Here is a 12,097-nt window from a genome sequence, read left to right as displayed (position 1 = left end):
CTTTTCATTAGGAGACAACACCGTCAGGATTTCATGGTCCACGTCAACTTTGCATTTTGCATAAAAACCTTCCTTCAGCTGCTTTACGGTTCATGAACCTGAAACTTACTGGTAAAAATCACAGCTGACATTTACACCAGACTCCTCTGCGGGGGGTTACAGCGTTGTCGGCGCGCCTCCGCTTCCCGTTTTAGGAGTCCGGTGTCACTTCGCGACAACCCTGTCCTCCCGTCTTCCTTCTTCCCCCTGAGATCAAAGCCCCGCTTTTGAGAGGCTTGACAGATCCGAGAGTTCTCGGTTACCGTTGGAGGCTCTTCAATCAGGCTTTGAGTCCCAAATTTATGAATGTCTTCGGGGGGGGGGTTTTTCCCTCTTAGCAACATTTATGTAGCTTAGCAACTCCTGTGTTTTTGTGATAATTTTTATGAGGAGCAGAAGCTTTCGTTCTTTTTGGCACATGTGAAAGAATGGCTTATGTTTAAAAGAAATTGTGCAGGTTTGTGCTCACGTTCAGGTCTTATGTTGAGTGAAAAAAAAAGAAAATACTTTACCTAACCTGCACCGAAATTTTACTTTTTAATTCTGATTTAAATTTTTAAAGTTTGTCTTAATGATCAGCACTTGAATTTTTTATCTGCTCTACTAAGCTTAAGCAATTAGTGTATCGTCACAGCATGATTGTCTGACAAAACAGTTATTCCCGTGTTTTGTCAGATCGCCTTACTTCACTGCCAAATTAAAAACGTTGCAAGTCACGTTAAATGTAAATACATTTTTTAAAATTCAAGATAAAAATGTGAACAAACAAACGAATCAAGGTGCAGCATGCCAGAAAAGCTTGAGTCTTATCAAGCATTATGTAGTGAAAATAATAGCACAACTTTGGGGTATTCAGAAGTTAGGCCGTCGTAAGTAAACAGCAAAATAAAAAGAAACAAAAAAAAACAAGGGTGGCTAATATCACTATGTTTTCAGCAAACGTATGCAGTGAAATAACAGCAGGCTAGCTACTAGCAAATAAAAAAACTTGCTAGCTAGATGACATCACTAGTTTGGCACAGAACTACAAAGAATAGAATCAGATATAATGACTGTTTTTCTCCAACAACTTTACAGTTCAATTTATTAAAAAAAAGAGTCAGCTATCATAGTTTTAAGGTAGCTTCATGCTGAATTGACATGAAAACTAACAATGAGCTACAAAAGCTAGCATATCTGTAAACAGTAGAGTTCATTAGCCTCTTCAGTTGCTAGCTAAGTTATTTTTATTTTTGTTTGCTTAAAAAATAGAACAACATAAAATCATGATATTCTGATCAAGATGCACTTTTACTTCAGAACTGAAACTAAATTGAATATTTTTAAACAAAGTTTTGGTGGAAGTGACGGGTGGACTCTCTGGTGTTTAAGCTAAAACTTAGCATTTTTCCATTGCTAAATAGTGAACACTGATTTTAAGAAAAATGGTGTAGCTTGTTTGAGATTTGAGCATTTTGGGTGGCTTCAGAATTTTGCTGATTTTTAAACACAAAGCGATCACAATGTTCATTTTGATGTTTGTTTTAAATTTTTTACTTCACTACAGCAATTTCCCGACTTACGGTCATCAGACTGTGAGAAACATACGACACTATGAGCTTACAGCACGTCTAGAAAATTCAAGAATTGTAAAACTGAGGACAAAGACAAGCTGATGTCGTTTGCGTTTGTATTTATTGTAAGTTTAATGAGTTCTGTCACATCACTGCTGCTTTCCCCATTTGCCCCCATTTTATTCCTCAAAAACCGCATGTTCAATACAGCATCAGTAAAGTGGAACATCTCAATCAATCCTCATTATTACTCAAGCCTCCAAGTTTGTAAAGGAACAAAAGCTACAGCTCTTTTTTTTCCCAGGTTTTCAGCAATCTTGTAGAATTAGCCGCTCTTATGCCGAGGCTATTCGGTCTTGTGCTTTCGGTCATTATGAGCATGATAGTGGAGATGCATGTTGCCCTCTGTGTGAATGGTTTCTGGGCTTGTTTCCAAGGTTTTAAATTCTCATTTCATTGTGCACTCAGTGTACCACAACTAATTCAGGCGTGCTGTTCCGTGGCAGCTCTTTCAGTTTTCGTATGATCTCCTTGGTATAGCTAGTTAGGCAGCTGAGGAGTTATTCCAGACACCATAAGACTCCCACTAAAGTACGCTAAGCAGCAGGTTCATTGTGTAGCCAGTCAGCGGTTAGACACGACAACCAACTCTAGACACAGCATGTAAAATTTGTAAGAAGGGCACACTGAATGAGAAAAAGCAGACAAGAAACGGTTTTGTACTGGTCTTCACCAAAAAAAACGAAAAAAAAAAAAAAGAGAAAACACAAGCTGAGGTTACAACACGTGCAGAACAACGGGTGCCGACACAAACTATCTGAAGCAGAACCGGGCCGCGCGACAGCTCCTCTACACGCAGGAACACGGAAGGCGACTCACGGTCATCGATGCAGAACCGGCCGCGGTGACATGGGGGGGAGTTGGCTGAATGTTATGTCACTAGTGTGTGGTTTTCTTTTTCAAGGGCACTGCATGAGTGTTAATGCAAATATTACTACGCACAAAAGCAAATCATTTTCATCTCTATCTGAAGAAGGGGTAATGGAGATCAACAATCAAGTTAAAAAGGGTGCAAAATGTTCCAATTTAAATGCCCTAAATGACTTTATATTTACTGCCTCCCTGCACTTTGATTATGTAAAGACAGTCAAAATGCAACAGAGGAATCATCAGATATTTACTGGAAGCCATGGCTGTAAGACCCAAACATGAATCAGACTGATGCAACGAGTGGCAACCCGCTATGCTACATGAACGAACCGGGAGCCGTACTTTAGAGCAGTCTGCGTTTGTACAGTAGACGTTTCATCAGCATCATTCACATTTTAAGACGCTTGGCATATAGAAAGTATCAACGCGTTACCAGTATGGACAATAACATGAGATGTAATCACTGTGACTTAAAACGTAAGTATTCAGAGCGGCTTTTCAGCACTTTGGGCTTCGATATCAAATTTATTTTTGCACCACGATTAATGTATTATTATTTTTTTTTCTAAGCTTGAGAAATCCCTCTCTTTGCTTTTCCCAGGACCACGGACAGCAACAGCGAATGCATATTTGGCACTTTGGACAGCGAAGGCAGCCACAAGCACTTCAGGACCTCGGTCAGAGACGCTGTGCGTCTTTCAGCGGCGCTCCTCTAAGTTACGGCATGTGATAAAAGCTTTTCGAGTTCCAGCGCCGTGAAAAAGACCTCTGTTGTTACGAGTTGACTTACGTTCCCTCGCCACAGATGAACACACACCTCGGCACACGTTACAGAAGCGCATGAATGTATGCGAAGCCCACGGACAAGTACCAAGACGTGAAAGTGTCGCGGTTGTCATTCCCCGACATAAACTTCGCGGGCTGAGAAAAAAGACGTAAAGGACAACGAATGATGGAGACGGCGTTCAAGTGCAACCACAGTAAAAGGAGACGTTCATCACACCGGAGTCATTCAGCACCACAGACAGTTACTTTGTCCTTAAACGGCTCCATATTTCAGCACCGTCGACGTTGCATCTGTGTGTGAAATGTGTAAAATGTATGTTTGATAACCATGTCGGGTGACGAAATCGGATTTGTACTTCGCAAAGGACGATTTTCAGCATCATATGCAGCAAATTGTGCTGAAATGAATTCGGTGTCACCACCAGTAGTTCTGAAACATGACCGATGTCTCTATCCAGTGAGTTGAAGCTGCTGCAGCCTGCAGTGAGTGTTCAAGATTATGATGTATACAATGTACATTTAAGTTTCTCCAAGAAAATATATGAAGGAAATGTAAATAAAGTAAGTTTGGCAAACTTAATTTGATTACCTGTGACAAATTAAGTCATTTCTTTGTTTCTTTGAAGTTGGAGCTCCATTCTTGTTTTCTTTAGTGCATAATTTTGTATAATGAGGAGCAAACAAACATTTTCATGCAATTCATACCATTATGGACAACTGACTATGTGATAAAGTGATAACTTTATGATTTTGATCAACATACATCAATTTTAACATTTAGTTTGTGATTCGACAGAAAATAAACCTCAGACCGTCATTTGTTTTCTGGCCAGAGACGATCAACAAAGTTTTTTCTGGGGGCAGTAAATTTATTTATTTATTTTTTAAATTAGTCATGTTTCTGGTAATTATGATCCATCTGCTTTGTTTGCTCATAATTATGTTGTTGTACATAGATGACATTCAGCATTCCATTTTAATATTATTATTAAGTAATATTCAATTGTTGTTGTTTATTTTTGGCTTCCACAAGAAATAGCTGCAAATAAATAGTGATAATTGATAGGAAAACAAAACGCTACATATGATAACATTTAATTAAGACAATATTAAAGCAACCTGAACTGGACTACAACTGATTCTATCTCTTAAGTGTGCATTTGATATTCCTTTAAGATATTATGGAATGCAATAAACTCATGTTGCATATGCTGACAATTATATATTCATAACCTATGAAGAATATTCACTGTTTTTATTTTGGTCATTTTAAAAAAATGTTATTTCATTCAGCATACCTGGAGCATGAGAAGTGTGCGTTGTGTGTGATACCTCATTAATTTTGATTTTAAAATATTCTCCATGCAAGCTAGAAAACCAGCAGCAGTGAGGGTGAGCTCAACAACTTGGACGAATCTTTTAAATTATTGAGCTTGTGTGGAGAAAAAAAGAAAGTAAAAATACTCTCCTTTGTTGTTTATAACCTCTGCTTAAGCTGGCACGTCAGGCTAGGAGAGCTTTCTAATTAAAGGAAATGCCTCTGAGAATAGACCTCGCACTTCCTAACAGGGAGGCAAAGAGTGCAACCACAAACTTCAATAACCTTTGTTTGGACTTTATGTGACACACCAACGCAAAGTGGTGAGGAGGAGGGAAAAAGATACAAGGTTTTGCCTAGTAGTCACAAATATAAGTCTGAAAAGTTCTGCCTGTACTCTAGTAATTTATTCCACTTAAAAAATAAAAATAAAATAAAAATTAAAGGGGCAGTTTTTGTGTTTCCCCAGGATAATAGTGCTACTTTTAGCACAATCAACTGTTAACTTCAGTTGTAAGATATATGTATATGTCAAATGTAACTTTAAAAACATTGCTTAAAAATGGAATGCCTTGAAATTGGGCCTCTGTCACTTTAAAAACGCCTGCTCTTTCTGAAGCTCCGCCTTCAGGAAGTCATCACAACATGGCTCCCAGATTAACCCTTTAGCAACATTTTTACCAGTGTTGCCCTCAGCAGATGTTCCACCAGGTGTTTGCTAATTGCTGCTGGCTAGTCTGAAGGAGCCCAGTGAGAGAGTTTCTTCAAGCTTCTGTGAGGAGGAAGCTTGAAAACTGCCGTTCCAAGGAGGATCTGCGTCTTTATGGCGGAACTAGGTCCACCCAATGAAGGACGGTTGCCATGGAGATTAAAGGATTTCCCAAACATGCATTAAAGAATCAAAGCAACACGCCAGGTGTGTCTTTTTGATGAGAGAACAACATTAAAACAGTATATAAAGCACAATTAGTCAATTTTACATAATATTGCACCTTTAAATACAATACAGACATTTTCCCACACTGATAACCAATCATAATTAGGCATAACTTAATTGCTCTACCATAATAAAAGTCTATTTAAAAAAAAGGATAGAGTTAAAGTTGTGAAAACTGGAAGTAAGTTTCTTCTCTACTGTCTGTAGAAAGCATGACTTTTTTTTTTTTTTTCTGCACTAATTTAACACGCATTAAACTGAAACGACTGACCCTGCAAGGTAGTGGGAGTAAATGCCAGCATTCCTAACTTTCAAAAGCCTTTTTCGCACAAGGTGGGATTTACATTGTGCCGAAGAAACCTCTCGCTGTGATGCGCGTTCACTCGAGCAACCCTCACGCTGTGCGAAGCCTGTCCTGACAGCTGCAGACAGCAAAGCACAGCAGCAGAGACACGCAGGCAAAAATCCAGATGATTATAGATTTTTCTTAATGTGCTGTAAAGCCCGGGCGTCTGCAGAGCGTCCTGATTCAATTTCTCAAGGTAAAACGAACCAAGAAGGAAAGAAAGGCGAAATTTAAGCTGTTGAGATATCACTAAATGTTACCCAAGTCAATCGATGTGTAATTTCCTGCTAATAATTTTCAGTCGCAATTCATTTTGTGAATTAACGGCGGCCGCGAGTCCGGCGGCGTTTAATTACAGCTACCGTGGAAAAATAAAAAACGGCGAGTGCCTTTTCATCTTTTCATCCGTCACATGACACGGCTGGAAGATCTCCACATAAAGTGGGTTTTCGAGTCCCTTGGTCGGCGGCCGTTGGGGGGGGATCGAGTGATGTTAATTTAATTTCAAATGAGCACCTAATTGAGGCGCCACTCCTCTCCAGGGTGCCGAGCTCACGCCTCGTTTTAAGACCTCAGAGTGTCCCCGACAGTGTGAATAATGCAGGTTCATCAGTGAATCTTTTTGTTCTCCTGGACTGATGTGCTGCCAGACCCCGAAAGTTTGACAGAGGCCTAAAGAACCGAGAGATTCTTCCCCAACAAACATGCTGCTACCTATTAGTATTTCCTTTCGTTTGAAAGTTTGCTTTGTGTTTTCCTGTTATGAAAGAAAGATCCCGAATCCTCTGCGGTGAAGAATTAGACATACTCGACTTGCAGCATCCATGCAGATGCTAACCGGAGACCATAGATCAGAGCACAAGCTGCACAAATAATTAATACTCAAGGGCACTGGAGTTACGGTGCTGAAGGATAGCAGAAGTGCATACAAAGAAAAAAGGAGGGATAATAAAAGGAGAACAAGCCGCTGAAGCTTTATTTGTGCCTGAACTGAGGAGCACATGCTTGTTCCAGGTGAGGCATCAATCTGCAGCCTTCCCCATCGAGGCTTTTAATAAAAACGCCGACGCTTCACTGGCTGCAACGATCCTCCCGTTTCATGTCGCGCCCGCGTTTGTTGTCTCGCCGCGCCGTCACTCTACTGTCTGCTTTATTGTTGCGATCGCGCGCCGTCGACATTCGCGAGAGCATCGGGGCTTTGAAACGTGTCGCCCCGCTCTTCCGAAGCTATTTAGGTCGAGATCAACAGGCAGATTTCAGCGGATGCAGTCTGTACGCACACACGTTTGGGCTTTAAGGTGGATCGTCTCTGACGTCCTGTGAATGTTTTCATCTCGATTCAAAGGGGAAAAAAATACATCTTACAACATATGATTCATATTCTCTACGTTTCTTATTGTACATCTAAGAGTTGAATGTTCAGCAGACAATGTCAGATCTTCCAACTTGACCCAATTTGAAGTGAAATACACAAATAAATAATGAATAAAACACATTTATGAATTATAAATCTACCCTTACTGATTTAAAACTAGTCAACTTCAAGACTTCATTTTGCTTTTTTTCTACTAAAATGGTTTTATTAGCACAAAAAGAAAACATACCATAGGTTGATACTCATACATACTTTATTGTTTAGTTTCCTTTTTTATTATTCCTAAACAGTACGCTTAAAGTTGGACTCTTGTTACTAAAGGCTTTGTTTTCTTTTTAAGATATCTTTTAGAAACAATAATATTGTACACGGGATCACATGAATCCACACAAATTCACTCCTGAGGTACGTCAAACCCACAGGGGGCAGTGTAGCACGAAGCTAAAACCTGACAGCCAATCAGATTGCATTAAAAGCAACCACAACTTCCTGCTAGGAATTAAACACGGCGCCTGCCGGGAGGTTCATTTTGAAGACTGAACTACTTTTAAATGGCCTATTAGAATAAAAAGGTAATAAAACACAAGATCATGTCGATTGGGAATTGTGGCAAAGCATCATACTGGTGCATTATTTGCTGCCGACTGTAATTTGTGGGAATGAATGGCAGGTTTTCCATGTACACACACAAACACAAGTAGAATATTCTCAAATTTCCACTTTAGTCAAAGTCTTTATAAATAATAGCTTTTAGTAATATTAAAAACATACCCAGCTATTCGGCGATGTATGGATTAGGCCTAACTCTTGTCACTACGTTTATTGGAGGAAAGCTTGTGCCCGGAAAATTTGACAATTTTTCTGGAAATCCTCATTTCTGGCTTTTGCTCTAATACTGGACAAAACAACAGACTTTGTTTGCTTCACAGCCGTTATCCAAGGGACTTGGATAACGGGGGTCAGCCAGGTCAGCCGGGCGGCTCTCCACTGCAGTACTGTCCTCCCTGAGGAACTGTAGGGTCACCGGTTTGGCTGTGTTTCTCTCCTTGACCTTTGCCCTCCAAGATTTCACCAGAGCCTTTAGTTGCAATGCCGTAATACACACTGCACATGTGAAACAGCGACATGCTCTCTTATTTTGAACTCCCATGTGTCTCTTGAACTGATTCAGACTGCAATAAACTCATGTGGCCCGAGAGTTCACAATATCACTCGGAGAATATTCACTTTTTCGTTGTTTCTTAGCACAAATACTGTAGCTAAAATCTGCAAACCCCCCGCAAAAACTGCCTGCTTTATAAGCTTCATGCATGGAGAGAGAGGAATAATTTATGAGTCTTTTTCTCTTTTTCCTTTTGCATCTAACCAAATATTGAACATGTGGAAGCCTCCCGCTACATGACTGTAATGTATATGCCACAAAAACAGACCAGCGGAGACCCAGAGCCATAAATTTATCATGTTACCTCTCTGTTGTTCATCACTTGCCGTCCGTCTCATCCGTCTTCACTTGGCCATCTGCACACTGCTGGTGATTCATCATCGCCACCGCAGTAGGTGAGATGTCGGCCTAAATGGCGTTTCCCCTTTGACCCTGTTGGCAGAGAAAACCCACAATGGCCACATGAATTAAGACAGACAGCATACTGTACCACAGAAATAGCAAAAAAAAAAAGAAAAAGAAAACCGTCTGGGAATAATAGAAGTGAGATATCGTTACAATATGTTGATATTATATTCTATCCTTCCCTGGTTTTGTAAAACCAGGAAGTGTCTCGGCAAAAAAGCTTAATTAGCAGTGAAACATTAAACACAGTCATGCTCCTGGAGGAAACGGTAATTAGACTGAAAATGCAATTTTTATAAATAATGCTCATTAAACATCAGATTTAAATGAGCGTCCGCACACCTCAGCAGTTTGACAAATTAACTGCGGCTTCCCCTGCTCTATGAAATGAACCGACGCCGCTTAGGGGCCGAGTCACACCAATCCATCCGCATCGATTTCAGCACGACGTGTCGCCCGGTCGTCTTTCGTCGGGACGGCATGGATGGTTAATTTCTGAAAGTTTTTTAAAACCAAAGCGGAGCCACTAACGAGGGACGGATGGGGGGAAATCGGCAGGCTGTGAGGCGACATCGTGGAGCGTTTGTTTCGCGGGCGAGCTCTACAGGCAAAACTGTCAACGCAACAAGCAACGAGGAGCCGGAGCGGGTGAATGTTCACGGCTGTGATTTATTCATGGGCTATTACAGTGGGGGAAATGCTCCATTTTCAGACACATCCATTATTTAAGGAAAGGACCCTGTAGACATCGCTCAACAGATTGCGGCGTAAAAAATGGATGCAAACCCAAACTGGAAGTGTGCGTCTGAATCCCTGCTTCAGGTTTCTTAAAGTCAGGAGGACTGCCTGAAAGTGTTGTTGTTGTTTTTTAGTATTCTTATTATTTTCGGTGAAGGTCCGTTTTTAAGCTTTTCTACAATAGATAGCAATCACCACAGTTTCCTCCACACACACACACACACACACGCGCACACACACATCTGCTCCTTTGAGATAGTTACTGTTGAGCTCCTGAGGAAAATGTGTTGTGACAGAAACGTTTTCACAACACAAGTTCTCTTCTCTTTGAGATTTATTGGAGATTGGAAGCCTCTACAGATTACAGACACTATTTCCTTCCCTTACTGTAAGTAAATAAACAAGTACAGGGGAGTGAAAAAGAGGAATGGAGAAGTCGGAAAAAGCGAGAAATCCCATTTCCCCCCCCCCCTTTCTTCTTCCATGCAGCACCGCAAAACAGTCTAAAACTCAGCTTGAATTTTTTTCCCCACATTTTGTAACATCAAAAACACAAAATGCAATGTTTATCTCTTCCAATATTGCCGTAAGTTTGATTCCTTGATGCTTGTTTTATTACCTCAAACACGAAAAAGCCCTTCATATGCATTAACACACACACAGAGGAAACCGAATCGGCATATAAATCATCTACAATCTTCCTTATTTCCTCTCTTTGTGCTACAGCCAATCAGGGCCGAGGAAAATAAATGATAGTCTTGGATTGGCTGCTTTGAAAATGTCAACTAATAGAGCGTCAAGTAGGCATTTCAGCTTCACAAGCTGCATTTTCTTTCAAGTATTTTAGGTAGAGTCTATACAAACGACCTAAAAATTGTTTTGAGTTACAATACCAAGAAAACAAATCTACAACAACAACAAAAAGAAAGCAGAAAAACATCGAGAAATGTTCTGCAAATGAAGAACAAGTTAGGAAACAATCCGAAAGCATTTCAGACTTTTAGATGAAGACTTGGTTGTCATTTCATTTTCCAAATCGCGAGCAGAAAGTCTGGCACGACTGTTTTTTTTTTTTGTTTTAAATTTCCGCACAGAACGTCTCTCCTCATCAGCGCACATCTACCAGCAGTCATACGCCGAAGCCCTTAATGTTCTGCTTCCTGACAGGCGCTCTCTTGCGATTCTGCGACTGACTGTTCTCGCTCAAAGCTGCAGGCGGAGTGACGCTGCAGAAACAGACAGCAGAGAAGACGGCCTGCTGCAAGAGGCGAGCCCATCCCCCGTCATGCTCCGCAAAATGGGTCGAAACGGTTCTGAAAGTACTAAAAAAAAAAAGCTTGAGTGACGAACGTAAAAGAGGGAGAGAACACGTGAGAGACGCATCTGTCAGATATTTCCTCATAGCTTACCACACTTTGAGCTCTTTTAATCATATATTCTCCGAGGCGATCCGGAATCCTAATTTTGAGCGTTTGAAGCCGCGGTGAGAGTAATCAGTGAATATTTGAAGCTGATGGTGTAGGATCAGGTTGTTTGTGCATCTTCAGGGCCTGACTGAAATTTGACAACACTTGACGTTTCATCATCTCCCTAACAAGAGCTTGCAGCATGCAGACCTTACCTGCAGGATTATTTTCTGTAGACATGTTTATTTTTCACTGCTATGCTATTATTATTTTTTTTACTTTTTAAGTCCAAAACTTATTTGATTCTTGATTTTCTTTCACATGTTATGTATGTATTTTTTTGTCACAATGAATTGTTAAAGATAGTTAACTTGTGAAATTGAATAGCAGGCTCTAAATCCTTGGTAACAAAGTGGTTTCCAGTAGTAGTGATTCTTGCGTCACCTTGAAGGAATTTGGACTCTCAGTCTTTTGCCAAATTGTTTAAATGTGTCCACTTATTCGGTTAGGAAGCCTCAGAAATCGCTTTGTAATCTTTTCCTGACTGACTGACAGACGCCATTGACTCCGTTTAAATCCAGCCGCGATGTGGTGGCTTTTCATGTTGTCAGACAGGTGCTGCTGAAGTGATTTCTTTTGACAGTAAGCCCCTCGGGTGAAGCTGGTGAAAAAGAGCACAGCTTTCTTAATTACAAGTATTCCGTTATTTAACAAGAGGGTGATTACCGTTTTTAGTGGTTCACACTGTGCCTTGTTGGCTTAGACCGCACTTTGTCGTAATATATGAATTGGAAAACTGCAATTTCAGGTTTTGAATGAGGTTTGCCCTGTTAGTCCACTTTAATGGAACTCTGGTTTGTTTGCTGAGGGAGTCCGATTGGTTTGGAGGAGGCGTTAACGCGCAATCTGACTCTCGTTCGCCTGAAAACATCTGTCTTGGTTCGATTGCAGTGAACTCCGGTGCATGTCCGAGCGGACCAGAGACGGCTCCAAAAACAGGAAGCGGTCTTGAGCACTGGGCATAAATACAATCAAAGCAAACATGCAAATCTAGCACTAGCTGGAGAGATAGCTTGTCGTCTTTTACCAAAGACGAAAAAGA

This window comes from Poecilia reticulata, linkage group LG2 (assembly GCF_000633615.1).
Source record: "Poecilia reticulata strain Guanapo linkage group LG2, Guppy_female_1.0+MT, whole genome shotgun sequence".
Lineage (NCBI taxonomy): Eukaryota > Metazoa > Chordata > Actinopteri > Cyprinodontiformes > Poeciliidae > Poecilia > Poecilia reticulata.
The sequence above is the reverse complement of the archived record's forward strand: the minus strand, read 5'-3'. Positions refer to the sequence as shown.